Source organism: Notamacropus eugenii, chromosome 5 (genome assembly GCF_028372415.1).
Source record: "Notamacropus eugenii isolate mMacEug1 chromosome 5, mMacEug1.pri_v2, whole genome shotgun sequence".
In the NCBI taxonomy this organism is placed as follows: Eukaryota; Metazoa; Chordata; class Mammalia; order Diprotodontia; family Macropodidae; genus Notamacropus; species Notamacropus eugenii.
In genome coordinates this window covers 426,135,338-426,151,534 of record NC_092876.1, presented here as the reverse complement: position 1 = coordinate 426,151,534, position 16,197 = coordinate 426,135,338, and the positions used below count along the sequence as shown (strand labels likewise).

Below are 16,197 nucleotides of genomic sequence, written 5' to 3'. Positions count from 1 at the left end.
ATGTGGATACACATGGTGCCCTAGGAATTAAAAATAATATTAAGGATTTACTTTGTGAAACCCTGGTTTATTTCTAACCTGAAGGCACCCTAAAGTCTATCCCCCCTTATCTTGAAACATCATAAAACTTCCCCCCTGTCCTGGACCATAAGATTCTTTATCTCCCTCCATCCTGGGTCTTAAAGGTTCCCTTATCATCCTCATCCTGTGACTTTATCTTGCAAGACTCATCCTAGATGTCCAACCCTCAAAAGGAAACCCTAAAATCATCCTATATAAGCTTGACCCTTTTCTTATATCATTGTCTTTTGTCTGACTTCTTGCTAAACCTCAGGCCCATGTGTTTTTGCGTCAATAAAGCTCCCTTTGGCTACAGAGAAGGTCTAAGTGAATTCTTTAAAATTTGAACCTGCTCTCCCATCTCTCTCTCTTAAACATTATGGTGCCAAAACCTAAGTCTAAATGATGAGGTGCTTGGGTGCATGTGCTTGGACCCCAATTCTGAAATCACATTTCTCTTTAGAAATCACAAAATACTATCCCAGGCAGTTTCTCCCCAGCCCAAGGACACAGCCTGCTTCAGCAACAACCATTATCTCCCTTCTTGATACAGCAGCCAGCTGTATCTATAGAACTTAGTATTCTGAACCAGCTGTGTGTACTAGCTGAATGGGCTGTACACTGGGTCGTAACATTTACTCCTCACTGACCCATCATATGTATCCTAGACTTAGACGTACATATACTCCCTTACATTTATCTTGTCTAACAAGGATGAGAGCAGCCTGGGATTCCTTAGTCAGCCCTGACCTTTAGTTGACTTAGTGACCTTTCAGGCCTAAAACCATACCTCCAGGTAGCCCCCCCCCTTGGGTTATTTCCCAGTGAACTCTGGGTAAAATACTTGCACAGTAGATACCAAAAGTGCATGTTCCTTTAAGAACTAACCACTCCTTAACCACTCCCTTATGCCACCCTGAATCACCTAATTAGCATATTTGGCACGTTTTACTATAGAATATCCTATATAAACTTTACCTGTACTAAGGTTGCAGGTTCCCTAAGAACACTTGCTTGCTGAAAAGTGTGATAAATCTTTACCTTGACCTCAACAATGTTCGAGTCCATGAATTCTTTTCCACACTGCGCACCCAGGGAATTCCAGTCTTGGAGTTCCTGTTACCACCACCACCACCCCCCCTTCCAGCCCTCATCATTTTGGCACCCAACCTGGGGCACAATCTGAAGTCTCAGGTATCCTTCAGGTCAAGGTAAGATTCCCTTCTCTTCCCCTTTCCCTTAAGCTTCCCAAGCTCTCTCCCTTTCCTAGCCTTATAGTTGAGGTTCACCCTTTAAGTACCTAGGAAGGCCTACTGGGGTTCAGGTGGAGCCCTTTGACAGGCTCTGGCACAATCCCCCTGAGATAAGGGACACCTTATAAGGGATCCTGTGTGGGTTCACTCCCTCTTGGGACAACATGAGGTGAGAGTAGTCTATAGGAGCTGTATTGTTAACCCTTCCCCATCTATACCCATGTCTAAGCCTTCTAGGCAAAAGGATGGGCCAACACCCCACCCCATTCACCCCTAGGAAATTTGGTCTCCAAGACCATAAAGAACATGTTACCTCTTCCCTTCTCTCTGATAACAGTTTTAGAGAAGCAGATGGATGGGAGAGAGAAAGATACAGACAAATCTTATACTGTTTAGTTTATATGATTGCTAAAGGTAGTGTCAGGTCAGAAATAGAAATAAATAAGGTATGTGAAGCTTTAAAGGGGCTTTAATCAAAGCCCACCAGAAGGAAGTGAGAATGTAGGAAGAATAACAGCATGGGTACAAAGTTTAAGGAAAGCATAACAGGTCTGGAAATTTATGGAAAGTTGTTGGTAAAATTCTCCCTTTCTTTCTACTTTCTAACCCTGTCCAGGTTTTGGAGGTAGAGAGAAAGACAAGAAAGAAAGTGCAGAAAGTTTTCCCCTCATATCAGAGAGACTGAGTAGCATTTAATCACTTCATGGCTCACCTAAAAGAGGAAAGTTTTTGTATAAAGGGAAACAATCAAAAGGTAAATGCATTTTGGTCATATTTTAAGTGAAGCATGTCACTCCTAATTTGATGTTTAAGATAGGTAAGAATTTACTATACTATTTGGCATGAAGGTAAATTGGGAAAAATGCATAGATCTGAAAAAAGAGACACCTCAGAGACAAAGTACTCTCCAGTAAAGGAGAAGGGGACTAGGCACCACTGGATCTTTTTCCAGAGTCCCTCTCACGTTGACTGGCAGATTCACAGCCCTCTCTTTCAAAGACGTTTTTAAGGAGTGGACATAGAAGTAAAGTTTACTTGAATAAAAGTTTGAAGCATTAAGATTTTTCACCCTGTAGTCCTGACTCTGACCACCACAGATTCTAATTCCTCTCATCCCAGATCAGCTCAAGGGAAAAGAGTACTAAAGAATAGTAGGGAATTTGAGTTATCCTCCCCAACCTGGCAAAAGAAAGGATAGAGGAGGCATAGAAGCTGTATTGGGACCCCACTGATAAAAACTCTGGGTCCCTGGGCTCCCTGAAGTCCATCCCTCTAACAAGCAGAGGAACCTCTCCTCTCAAACCCCTAGTCCTTGCTCCCATATCACTGGAGCTTGAAACTTCCGCTCCAAGTTCCCCAAAGCTGAGGAGTCCTTATCAGGAAGCTCATAGATTCCTAAAGAACCCTCTTCCTTATCCACCAAACCCCTCTTCAATGCCCCCCCAGACGTTTAAATCAGGTACCAGATTCTACAACCTCCCAGCACTCCCAGGTCCTTAGTCCCTCTTTTGTCCCCTTTCCAAATCCCTGACTCCTCCAAAACCAGACTGCAACTGTGAGGAGAGTAGGGGATGGGCCAGGGCAGTACAAGAGCACAAGTCAACCAGCCTCTACATTTGGTAAGCCCAATTTTCTATCAATAATTCTGATGTGATGGTTTGGAAATGCAATGAATGTCATCTGAAATTCACTGTTTGTGTCACTATTGTGGTTCTAAATTGAAGTAAAATTCTCTTAGGTTGTAAAAAATTGAATGACCACTGTGAGCCAGAAATGTTGTTAGACAAAGCAATTTTCAATCTGAATTTTGTTGAAACTAAAAGATATTGGAAAAATTGTATAAAATCAGTTATGTTACTTTATCAATCTTGCTAATCCTGTCTTATAATGTTTTATAACTGGCATTTAGAAAACCAAGTATTTTCACCTTTGCCTGTTAAAGAGGTTATGGCTAAAACAATTTGGCTATCACTTACGAAAGTTGTGGGATTGTTAACTAAGTTATTTGGGGTTCCTGTTTTAGTGCTAAAACTAATGCTAAAATTGTTAATTGATCACTATGTATAGAAAGGAAGGAATTGGGTGAAAATTTTATTTAGATTGGTTCTGCCCATTTAGAACTGTCCTCCTGTATGTTGCCAGGCAGGGGCATTAGCATCAGTCCCCTTGCTGGGGACTTATTTTGCAAAATTGCCAAGGCCCCTGGAAATCATTGGTGTGAGCAATCATCAGTTCCAAGAAAAGAATTTATTTGGCTTATGTAGTTCCTAAACAATGAATATGACGTGCTCAGAAGTTGTAATAGATAGAAAGGATTTTTAACAATTGACTTTTTATACCAAGACAAGTTTTAAATTTGAGAAGGAGAGATGTTAAATGGAATTCCTTATGTATGAGAGTCCTGGTCAATCTTTATTGCTTATTGCAACTCCACAAGAATGAAAATAACTGTGTCTGGCTCTAAGCTGTGACTAGTGAGATTTGCTGTTTAAGGTAAAAGGCATTTTGGATAATAACTTTTTGTTTTGAGTTTGAATTTGGGTATAGTTGTCTGCATTAAATCAATATCTGAGAGAAATGCCACTAGCTACTCGGAAGGAATGTGATCCTGCACTGTTAACAGGCAGAAGTTTGTATCTGGAAAGGAAAGGCCAAGGGGACAATTCTAACCTCAGTCTAGGATGGGATCCTCCTCACTCAGTTTCTTCATTGTGTTCCTTTAAAAAGGAATGTTTCCCATCTGACTAGTCCTGAGTCTGGCTATGAAACTGATACTGCATGATTGGAGAATTTCACTCGTATCTGAATTCAAACAGAGTCAAGGATATTTTATCCTGTCATATTTGATATGTCACATGTCCCTGCTTTTTTCCTTCTATAGCAAATTTCTATGATCGGAGCAAGTAGTCAGTAAACATATGAGCTTTTTTGGTGTAATCTTACTGGGTAATCTAACATGATTTTCATCTAGAATTAGAACATGTGCAGAAATTTATGTAAACCACTTAAGACTCACCTTAAGATGTTCCCATTGTTTAAAAGGATATTAAAAGCAGTAGTATTTTTCTGTGACCAGTCTCTCACTGTTACCAGTGTGAGATTCCATTTCAACACCTTTTTGACTAAAGCATTTCGTGATATCTAGGAATTCTGCAATAACTAAGAATTTAGTTTGTTATAATAATTTGGGAATTCATGTTACTTAAGGACATTTTTATACCAATTAACTTTTAATGAATTTCAATTGTAAATGTTTATTTTTGTTTTAAAGTAAAAAGAGAACTATTATTTAAAAAGCTTTCAACTAATCTTCTTTATAAAAGTTTAGTGACTCTTAACATCAGGATAAATTTTAAACTGTTTTAAAACAAAAGGAAATACTTTCAGAAGAAATATTTTTTAAACATCTCTCTTATAAGGCCTACTAAATTTTCATTTTCAAAGTAATGTATTGCTAAACTGATATAATGATCTATAAAGCAAAAGAGATCTTTCTGTTTTGCTCTGAATTTGTAATCATTCCATGACTTAAGCAAGAGTTAAAATTTGTGTTTGACCTTACCATATGTAAAAAAAAAAAAACAAAAACTTAATTTCTAAAGTTTCTCTTTCGGAGTGAACATAATCAGAGAAGGATAAACAAGCTTGTGAAACAAGGATGTACATCTATTCAGTTGTGAGGTTCAAGGTAGAAACCCCTTTAAGGCAGTACAGTTAAGCTACTGAAGAGTAATAACTTGTGAGCTATCTTGTCTATTGTAGAAACATAAAGGAAAGTGAAGCAGTCTGAATAATGGGTTCAAAAGATTTGGAAAAATAAATAAAGGCTTGATCAAGAATATGGAAAGTAGAAAAGAAGGTTTGGGATAACTGAGGATCATCCAAGCCCCTCCTGTCCCTGGATAGTTACTAAGTATGTTGAATGGGCATGAGGAAGTTTGACAGTATTCTCATACCCCACTTCTAGTCATTTTCTTCCTCCTCCTTTTTGGTCCTTGTTTGTTTAATCTCTGCCAGATTTGTGTCTTCTAGGTTCTGTACCCTCCACTTGCAGATGGCAGCTGAGGCTGGGTACCAAACACTGTCCAAGACCATGACCCATCATCCTCTGGACCTGGCATCTGCCAAGGTCCCAGCACTGGCTACAGACTCAACCCCTTGAATGGCAGGACCCTGTGAGGCAGGGACAGCTCTACATCCCCTCTTAGCATGAAGCAGCTTCAGAAGCTGAGACCTTCATCCCTTACCCCAAACGATTTTGGTCCCATCTGTTTAAGAGGGGAATGATGGCATGGTTAGGTACATGTGCTTGGACCCCAATTCTAAAATCACATTTTTCTTTAAAAATCACATTTCTCCCTAGCCTCAAAACACTATCCCAGGCAGTTTCTCCCCAGCCCAAGGACATAGCCTGCCTCAGCAACAACCATTATCTCCCTTCCTGATACAGAAGCCAGCTGCACGTATAGAACTTATTAGTCTGAACCAGCTGTGTACTGGCTGAACTGTCTGTGTACTGGGTCATAACAACATATACTACTCACTGACCAATCATACGTATCCTAGACTTAGACATTCATATACTCCTTTCTTTTGGTGAGAATTTGAAAAGGTATGGAAATATACAGAAATGATCTCTAGTAATTGACTTTTGTACCAGGACAAATTTAAAATTTGAGATGTGAGTCTTGGTAAATTTTTGATTAGTGAAACTTGCCATCTAAGGTAAAATTCTTGAGATTATACCAACTATGTTTTGAATTATCTGATGGATCATAAAAATCCATCAATAGTCAATATTCCACCATCTGAGAGAAATGCCTTAAGCTACTCAGAGAAAATGTGACTATTACAAGTGGAGATCTTCCTCTAGAAAAGCTGAGGGGACAATGCTAGCCTCTGCCAAGGATAGGATACACTTGGCTGACTTTCCCCATTGTATTCCTTTGCAAGGGAATATTTCTCACCTATTCCTGAGTCTGGCTATGAGGTAGAATTGATACTACAGGTTTTCAAAACTCTAATGTTTTATCTAGTCATATCCTTGCTTTTTCTTTTTATGACAAATTTCTACAATCAAGGCAAGTGATCAATCTGAATGACTGAGGGACCTAGCTGTTATTACACTAGATAGTGACACTGAAATTCTTTTCCTCAACTGAAGATGTTTTTATCTAGTTTCATTCAAACTTTATCTAGTTTCAGTAATTAATAGAATGACAGGTAGGTCCCTCAATCAGTTGTATCAATACCCAATTATTTTAACATCATTTTAAAACATTTAAGGACCTTATTCCATACAGACATACATCTAGTAACAAGCAGGAGACTAGGCCAAATACTCATTTACTAACTTGTTTAAGGTATAAAAAGGAATATAATGTTAGGCTGAATAGCTCACATCTTAAACACACACTTTATCCCAGCCTTAGTCTATGGGATAACGATTCAACATTGTGGTTGTACCTTTGTTTCACAAACTTCCTTTCCCTTTGTCTAATTATTCCCATATCATTCAGAAAGAATGTTCTACTCCAGGAATTTAATCTTTCACATGGCTATACATGAGTACTACTTTACCCAACTGGGGTGTAGAATAATTACCCATTCAGATTGACTACTTGCTTTGATTACAGAAATTTGCCATAAAAAGTAAAAGCAAGGATGTGACTAGATAAAACATCAGAGTTTTGAAAACCTGCAGTATCAATTCCACCTCATAGCCAGATTCAGGAATAGTCAGGTGGGAAACATTCCTTTTCAAAGGAACACAATGGGGAAACTGCACCACGAGGATCCCATCCTATGCAGAGGCTAGGATTGTCCTCTCAGCTTTTCTAGAGGAATATCTCCACCTATAAAAGTCACATTTTGTCTGAGAAGCTTGTGGCATTTCTCTCAGATAGTGGATTATTGACTATTGGCTATTGATGGATTTTTTTTATGATCCATCAGATAACTCAAAACATTATAGTCCTAAGAGGTTTTACCTCATATGGCAAGTTTCACTAATCAAAAACTTACCAGGACTCACATCTCAAATTTTAAATTTATCCTGGTGCAAAAGCCAATTACTAGAGATCATTTCTATATATTTTCAAATTCTCACCAAAACAAGTTCCTTCTTTAGGAACCCCATGACTCAAACAAGCTCCTTGGAGCTGCTGGGGGCTGTACTTTTGACTAACCTGAGGAGTACTCCTTTCTACACATACACACACAGTGTACCAGCTTTAGGTTTTAGCATTAAAAATATAACCAACAAGCTTACAATTTTCACTAAGTGATAACAAACTGTTTTAGCTGTAAGCACAAACAATAAACTTCAAATGACATTAAGTGTATTTCCAGATCATATAAAAATTATTGACAGAAAGATGGGCTGTCTTACCAAGTGTAGAAAGTGATTGGCTAACTTCTTTAACTTGACCCATCCCCCTTCATTTACCCTTCTGACTTAAGGGAAGGAAGTGGGGAAATGGAGTGCTTAGGGTTGTCCACAGGTGTTTCAAAACTCCTTCATGGTAATGACAAAACCTCCAAAATCTGATAAGATTCTAATTTTTCACTTATATGTCCATCCCTTAAAAAATTTAAAGTGGGGCACTGAACCTTTCAGACTAATGTTCAAGAGAGTGCTTTTTCTTAGGATACCTGAAGCATGGACCAATGACTCTATTTCTCTGAAAGCATCTATTTAAGGCTGATCCAAGGACACAGCAAACCTAGGAGTGAAACTTAGAAAACTCACAGTAGGTTTGGATATAATTGCTATCAGTATCAAATTATTGCAACAAATTAACTTGCAAATGGAAATTTAATAGGCCTTTAGAATCACACACGAAAAAAGATTTTGCAAAGTATTTCTTTGTAAAAGTATTTCCCTTTCCCAAAATGCTCATAATTCATCCCAATGTTAACAGCGATAATGACTAAGCTTTCATTAAGTAAATTAGCTGGAAACCTTAAAGACTGGGACTTATGGAAATCAAATTGGTGCAAAATGTGGCAAATACAGGCCTGAAAACAGGTTTTGTATTTAATATAATTAGTTTTTCTTTCCAATGGGGCAATTTCTGGCACTCCTATGCAATATTATTCAACTTTTTTTACAATAAAAAGTTGGAAAAAAAATCAATTCACTGTTTAGTACAGGAAAGAGATTTTAAGCCCATTGACACTTGGGTTACTGGGAATTAACATATTATTGGTTGCTCCAGCTTGCTACTTGCTACTCCTACTGGTGAGATCTGTGTTGACATCCATTTTGGTGGTTAGTTTTTAACCTTAACTCATTGTATTTTTTTAAATAGTAAAAAAAAAAATTTTAAGACAAGTAAAACACTTGAACATACAGAGCAGAGAAGTATGCTTAGTGCAGATTTTACAGTAACAACTTGAATACCAGACCACTGTAACTGTCCATGGCTCCTCTTCTGAAACTTGAGAAATGATGATAGAAATCAAACAAGTGATCAGTTTTGCACGGGTAAACTAGAGATCCATATAATGCTATGTCTTGGATCTTTATGTATTTCATTGAGTTTGTGCTTATATTTGTGCTCATGTTGATACTTATTAGGAAAAAAATCTTTGAGATTGTGGTTCAGACAAGCTGCACATTGAGAGCATTAGATCTTCAATCATAAACCATTTGTAACTTGACTTGTTCCCCTTTCAGTTCAGGTCAGGCTATGCTAAGTTCTCCATCACTCTTGAATAACTCTTAGTAAGAACACAATGACGGCTGATTATAAACATTGAAAAGAACTTTCCAACAAATCTGAAACTAATCTTTTAATTTTGGCCCAGTATGTGAAGTTTCTGTTTGAAACTTCCAGCAGCTTGGCTAGAGATATTTTTTAAAAATACAGTCAAGAATACCAGGCATTTCTCTATGGTGTCTAGGTTTTGAAAAAATAAATTAACAGCATGAGAGCTTAGGGAGTCAATTCCATTCTAGAAGTATTCAGAGCCATTTTGGAACAATCCCACATCTCTATATGTGTGAAATGTCCTTTACTTCCTCTTTTTACTACAAGAGCCAGATTTGTCATCTGATTTTAAAAAAAACCTTTTCTTTTCCTTTGTATTTTGATAAACACTGAAGAAACTGGAGCTTTTAAACATTCTCTCAGGAAAAACAGAACTGGTTTGTTTGGTGTTGTGAAAATTCTTACTGCTTTGAATACACAATTAGTCACCGACAGTTTGGTATACTTGTTTTTAGTTTTCATTTTGACAAACAAGCACTGTAACTAAAGCTATTAGAGTAAAATCTCTGAACTGTTTCAAAAAAGAAGAAAAAGACAAGAAAAGGCAGGGACTCACCTAAGCTCCCCCAAATTCCCCTCCAAACAGTTTTTTTAAAAAAACACCTCAAAACAAATTCCAGAGCAGCAGAACCCACTAAAAATGGGGTAAAACAAATTTTCAACCCAAGACAACTTGAAAGGTCAGCAGTAAAGGTCAGTTGCACTGGAGTTGGAGGGAAGGGAAGGCTGTACTAGCACAGTCTGAGCTCTAGCAAACCAGTATTAGGCATTGAGAGCAGTTGAATCAGGGGCAGCAGCAGCATCTTCCAGAGCTCTCAGCCCACAGATAGTAAAGGAAGTTGGACATCTGGTTACAAGGAAATTACAGGGATCCCTTTGCTAACACTAGGAGCAGGACTCTGTTGAATTACAACACTTGGATCCAGGTTGCAGTCCTGGGTCTCAGGGCAAGGAGGAGTACTATGATGTCAGAGCTTGCAACTCCAGGGGAGAGACAACCCTAGTCAGTTTGAGGGCAGAAGAGAATGCTCACAGACAAGAGCACAGCTCAAGAGTAGGAAACACATCTCTCTTTAGATCATGCCACCTTGGAAGAACCAAAAACTTATAGATCCCCAGAATTAGCTTGAAAACAGCTACATAAAAACCTGAAGCTTAGAACAGTGCCTTCTCTATCCCAGGAGAAGAGCCTAACTGTAACATAGACAAAAAAAGTCAAGAAAAAGCTGGAAAAATTACATACACACACGTATAGATATATATACATATATGTATGTATATGTGTATATATGTGTGTACATGCATAGATAAGGATAGAGATAGAAATATTGATATCCTGACCATAGAAAGTTACTAAAGCCACAGGAAAGATCAAAACACAAACTCAGACGACAACAAACTCAAAGTGCTACATTCAAAGCCTCAAAGAAAAATGTAAATTGTTCTCAGGCCCAAAAGACTTTCTAGAAGATCTCAAAAAAGATTTTAAAAATCAAATAAAAAGGTAGAGGAAAATTGGGGGGGGGGGGAATTAGAATAATGCAATAAAATCAAGAAAAATGTCAACAGCTTGGTAATGGAGGCATAAAAGAAATACTGAAGAAAATAACACCTAAGAAAACCCAGAATAAGCCAAATAGTAAAAAATAGGCACAAAAAAATACACTAAAGAGAAGAATACATTAAAAGGCATAATTGGTCAAATAGAAAAAGATATACAAAAATTCAATGAAGAGAAGATTTCCTTGAAAACAAAACTGGCCAAATGGAAAAGGAAGTTAAAAAGCTCACTGAGGAAATAATTCATTAAAAATCAGAATTGGGCAAGTGGGAACTAATGACTACATGTGATATTAAGATACAATCAAGTAAAATCAAAAGAATGAAAAAATAGCAAAAAATGTGAAATATCTCATTGGAAAAACAACCAACCTAGAAAATAGACGGAAAAGAGATAATTTAAGAATTATTAGACTTTCTGAAAGCCATGATAAAAAAAAAAAAGAGCCAAGACATCATCTTTCAAGAAATTGTCAAAGAAAACTGCCCTGCTATCCTAGAACCAGAGAGTAAAATAGAAATTGAAAGACTCTACTGATGCCCTCCTGAAAGACATCCCAAAAAGAAAACTCCCAGGAATATTATAGTCAAATAACAGAGCTCCGAGGTCAAGGAGAAGATATTGCAAATAACCAGAAAGAAACAATTCATATATTGTGGAATCACAGTCAAGATAGCACAAGATTTAGCAGCTTCAACACTAAGGAATCAGAAGGCATAGAACGTGATATTCCAGAGGGCAAAAGTGATTTCAGCCAAGAATCATCTATCCAGCAAAACTATTCATTTTTTTTTAAACCTGAAATAGAGGACTTTCAAGCAATTCCTGATGAAAAAAAAACAAAGCTAAATAGAAAATTTGACTTTCAAATACAAGACTCAAACAAAACATGAAAAGGTAAACAGGAAAGAGAAATCATAAGGCATTCAATAAGGTTAAACTGTTTACATTCCTACAAGGGAAGATGATACTTCTAACTCATAAGAACTTTCTCATTATTAGGGCAATTAGAAAGAATGCATATAAACAGAGGGCACAGGTATGAGTTAAATATGATGGGATGATTATCTAAAAAATAAATACAATTAAGGTGTCAGAAACAGGAATGCACTGGGAGAAGGGTGAATGGAAAGATAGAATGGAATAAATTTATCTCACATAAAAGAGGTACAAAGGAGTTTTTACAGTGGAGGGAGTACATGAACCTTATTTTTATGAGAACTGGCTCAAAGAGGGAATAACATATATACTCAGTTGAGTGTAGAATTATTTCTTACTCTACAGGGAAGTAGGAGGGTAAGGAGATAAAAGGTAGGGGAGGGGTCTAATAAAAGAGAAGGTGAATTGGGGGAGGCTGTATTTAGAAGTAAAACACTTTTGAAGATGAAGAGGGTAAAAGAAAAGGATAAAGACTGGGAAAAATAGGATAGAGGGAAATATGTAGTTAGTAATCATAACTATAAAAAAATTTACAGCAAGTTTCTCTGACAAAAACGTCATTTGTCAAATATATAGAGAACTGATTCAAAATTCATAAAAATAAGAGCCATTCCTCACTTGATAAATGGTGAAAGGTTATGAACAGGCAGCTTTCAGACAAAATAATCAGTTATCTATAGTCACATGAAAAAAATGCTCTAAATCACTATTGATTAGAGAAAATTAAAACAACTCTGAGGTACCATCCCATATCTAACAGACTGGCTAATATGATAGAAAAGAAAAATGACAAATGCTGGAGAGGATTTCAGAAAATTGAGACACTAATGCACTGTTGGTGGAGTGGTGAACTGATTTAGTGATTCTGTAGAGCAATTTGGGACTATATCCAAATGGCTATAAAACCATGCATACCCTTTGACCCAGCAATAATAATACTATGTCTGTATCCCAAGAAGAGGGTGATCAATAATGCCCAGGATTAATGAGAGGTCAAGAATGAGAATTGAGAAAAAGTCATTAAATTAAGTAAAGTTTCAGTTGAATTATAAAGTCAGTAGCCAGACTGCAGGAAGTTAAGAAGAGACTAAGAGAAAAGCAAATGAAGGCATGATTTGTAAATAGTTTTCTCAAAGAGTTTAGCCATGGTGAAGAGGAGAGATAGGGTTACAGTTAGTGGGGAAAGAAGAATGAAGGGAGGGTTTTGTGAGAATCAGGAGGAATGGAAAGAGGCAGAGGGAAAAAGATTCAGTGGCAGTGAATAACTTTGATGTTCTGCCAGATGTCACTTGGCATGAATTTACGCAAATCTTAGCTGGGATATCCTGGGAGCCAGACCAGAATAACTATGTTAATTTTTCTCTAATATTGTGAAATTCAAAAGAAAAAAAGAACTGTTGAGTCCCTCCTCAGGGAAGACCAATGCATATGGAAACTGATACAGAAAGTTGTTGTAGATCCTGAGAACTCAGGTAAAATTGAATGCAATTGCAAAGATTAAGTCAGGGCATCTGACATTATCACAGCTATTCCCATGCAGAGATCACTGCCAAAAATGTCTGAGGTGACATACATACTGCTAAACTTCAGGCATCAGTCTACTATGAAAGACTCAGTCTCAGGAAGGCAATAGCATCGCCAGTGCTGAACTGCAGGCTCAGGCCCAGATAAAGTATGCAGGGAAGAAGCAGTACACAATCCTATTCTCTTTGGAGAGGTAGCAGACCAAAGGAATGGAGGGCATGAAACATCTCCACAAGTAATTAACAGAGTAACAGATCCACCATCTATTATAATTGTGGATTAGACGGGATTTGAAGGTAATGCTTATGTTCGATGTACTAGTAAAGAAAATACAATGCTGGTCATGTAGAAGTTAAAATCTTCTTGTATAACTTCAGGATTTCGAAACAGGACCAGGTGAAGAGGCCATCCTGGAACCCAAGGACAGTCACACTACAAAAATCATCAGTAATTCCTTATGACTATTGCACTTAGAGTCATAGACCCTCTTACAGAAGTGATGGTAATAAAAAAAAAATGTAAGATATGGTGCTGTCCTGGGCAATGGATCTCAAGTCACCCTCATTTTCCAATCTTTCAAATGACAGATAATTGGGGAAAATACCTTTGAAGCCTATGCAGGGCCATAGAGACTCCTAAGATACAGATTCAATAATCCACAGAACATAGACAGATTAATGACCAATCTGCCACTGCTACCAGGACAGATGCAGGCAAACAAGTCTATAATGATCCTGATGGGCAATCCATAACCACTATTAGCTCAGGAATATTAGCTCAGAGAGACAGTCGGTGGGAAGAAACTAGACCCATTAGACCAATGGCTAGCCTAAGTTATTATATTACATGTAGATATAAATAGCAGGACCAGACTATATGAGCAACAAGACAGTGGACCAGTCATTTTCTCCAATCCCCAACACCTCTCAGACCTCCCCAAATCAGAAACTCTGTGCTGAACGTAAAGCAACTTCAGCTATTGCTATATTCTAGGACACTCAGAATCCAAAAGAAGGTTAAAAAAAAACAAATGAGGAACTGAGATTCACTAACCCTGAGTCCACTCAGTATTCTTTCCTCGCCTTCTATACTACTGGTAACAAAAAACCAGCATATCCAAGAACATGACAAAAGCTTACATCAAAAATCTTTTTACACTCCAGTCCCTTCTCCTTTCCAGTACTGCGGATACCCCAGCTCCAGGCTGCAAATGTTTGCTTGAACCTCAACATCCAGAAGCACTAGAGTTTTGAAGTGATGAACTACTGGTGCTAGGGGGAAAGGCTCTGAAATGCCAAAACTGGGCCAGAGAACCAAGGAACTGAGAGGCTGAAACAGCTCACCACAACAGGGCACCATGAGTGTAGAGGGCCTATGGAGCCCTCCACCAAACCTGAGAGAAAGAACTTAGCATCTAACTGGGTCCAGTTCTGACCACTCTAAAGCCAGCTGAAGCAGAAATCCAGGCTGGTGAGCCATGACTTGCCCAGTTTGGGAGGTGGTTGAGATGCCTTGAGATCCAGTCCCCAAGGAAACCATAATCAGAGAAGAGAGAGTCAGAAAGTGAGTGATAAGAAGAACAAAGACAGGGAAAAGGATGAAAGTACAACAAATATTTCAGGAAGAAGAAATCTTAAAAACTTTGAAAATAAACAGATAAATCAGTAAGCAAAATAGTCATCATAGAAGGAAATGTGGCCTCCAGATCTAGTAAACAAGTTCAGGCAACTATGAATAAATACTGCACAACAAGAAAAAATGATATAGAGGATGCTGTGGAATATGCGGTGAATATGGAACCCCAACATGCTGTTCCTGAGTAGTTTAAAAGAGAAATGAAATTGTGAATGCAGAATTTTTGTCCTCCACAGCAAAAGTCATGAGCAGAATAGAAAAACTGGAAACTGTAATAATGACAAGCCTCACCAAAGAAAGAAAAGAGATGACAACAGGTGGGAAATGTAAATACATGGAAGAACGTTAAAAGAAAACATGGTCACTATTTATGCAAATCATATTGATCTCAAAAACAGGATGCGTAGACCAACTAAGGATCAAAGGTTTCCCATGAGAACATGACAAGGCAAAAAAAAAAAACAAAAAAACTTTACACCATAATGAAGGAAATAATAGAAGAGAACTGTCCAGAACTTCTGAACTTAGACAGTGAAATTCCAGTTGAAAGAATTCAAAAATTGCCTCCAGAAAAACAAATCCAAGTCTGTGAACGCCATATAGTGTTAAACTTTAATAATTCAATTCAGAAACAAGTTTTGCAAGCCATAAGAAGACCTCCAATACAAAGGAAAGCATATTTAAATAAAGGATATTTAAATAAAGATCATTCCATCCCCACTAGAAAAACGAAAGAATGCAATAGTATGTTCCAAAGAGCAATGGAGCTCAGGATGTCATCCAGGGTGAATTATCTTGTAAATCTGAACTTAACCATACAGGACAAAAGCTGGACATTCAGTAGTAAACAAGAGTTTAAAATATTTTTAGAAAGAAAACTAGAAATGATGAGATTATTTGCTTCTTGAATACCCCTGCCAGGTCTATGGATAAGGAAATTATAACCAAACAAGAGACAGAGACCATTATAGGCTATAAAATGGATAAGTTTGAATATATTACATTAGATTTTTTTTTGCACAAGCAAAACCATTACAGAGAAGATTAGAAGGAAAGCAGAAAACAGGGGAGGGGGGAGGAATTTTTACAGCAAGTTTTTCTGATTTAGGCCTCATCTCTCAAGTACATAGAGAACTGAGTTAAATTTATAAGAATACAAGTCATTCTTCATTTGATAAATGATCAAAGGCTATGAATAGGTAGTTTTCTGATGAAGAAATTAAAGCTATCTATAGTTATAAGAAAAAATGTTCCAAATCACTATTGATTAGAAAAATGCAAATTAAAACAACACTGAGATACTACCTCACCCCTATCAAATTGACTAATATGGCAGAAAAGGAAAATGACAAATGTGGGAAAATTGGGATACTAATGCACTGTTGGTGAAGTTGTATACTGATTCAACCATTCTGTAGTGCTAGCAAGTTGGAGCTATACCCAAAGGACT

At 37.5% G+C, this 16,197-nt stretch overlaps 1 protein-coding gene across 4 annotated transcripts in view; it reads left to right on the top strand.

Annotated features, from left to right (window-relative positions):
- The first annotated feature begins 1,078 nt into the window (after positions 1-1,078).
- Positions 1,079-16,197, top strand: part of IFNAR2 (interferon alpha and beta receptor subunit 2) — a 66,643-nt gene continuing 51,524 nt past the window's right edge. For 3 of the 4 annotated variants that reach the window (XM_072615060.1, XM_072615054.1, XM_072615053.1), the window contains exon 1: positions 1,079-1,271. The gene's annotated coding sequence lies outside the window, so the exon portion shown is untranslated. Of the gene's footprint in view, positions 1,272-1,929; positions 2,068-16,197 lie in introns of all 4 variants that reach the window. The other variant, XM_072615059.1, reaches the window with a different exon arrangement.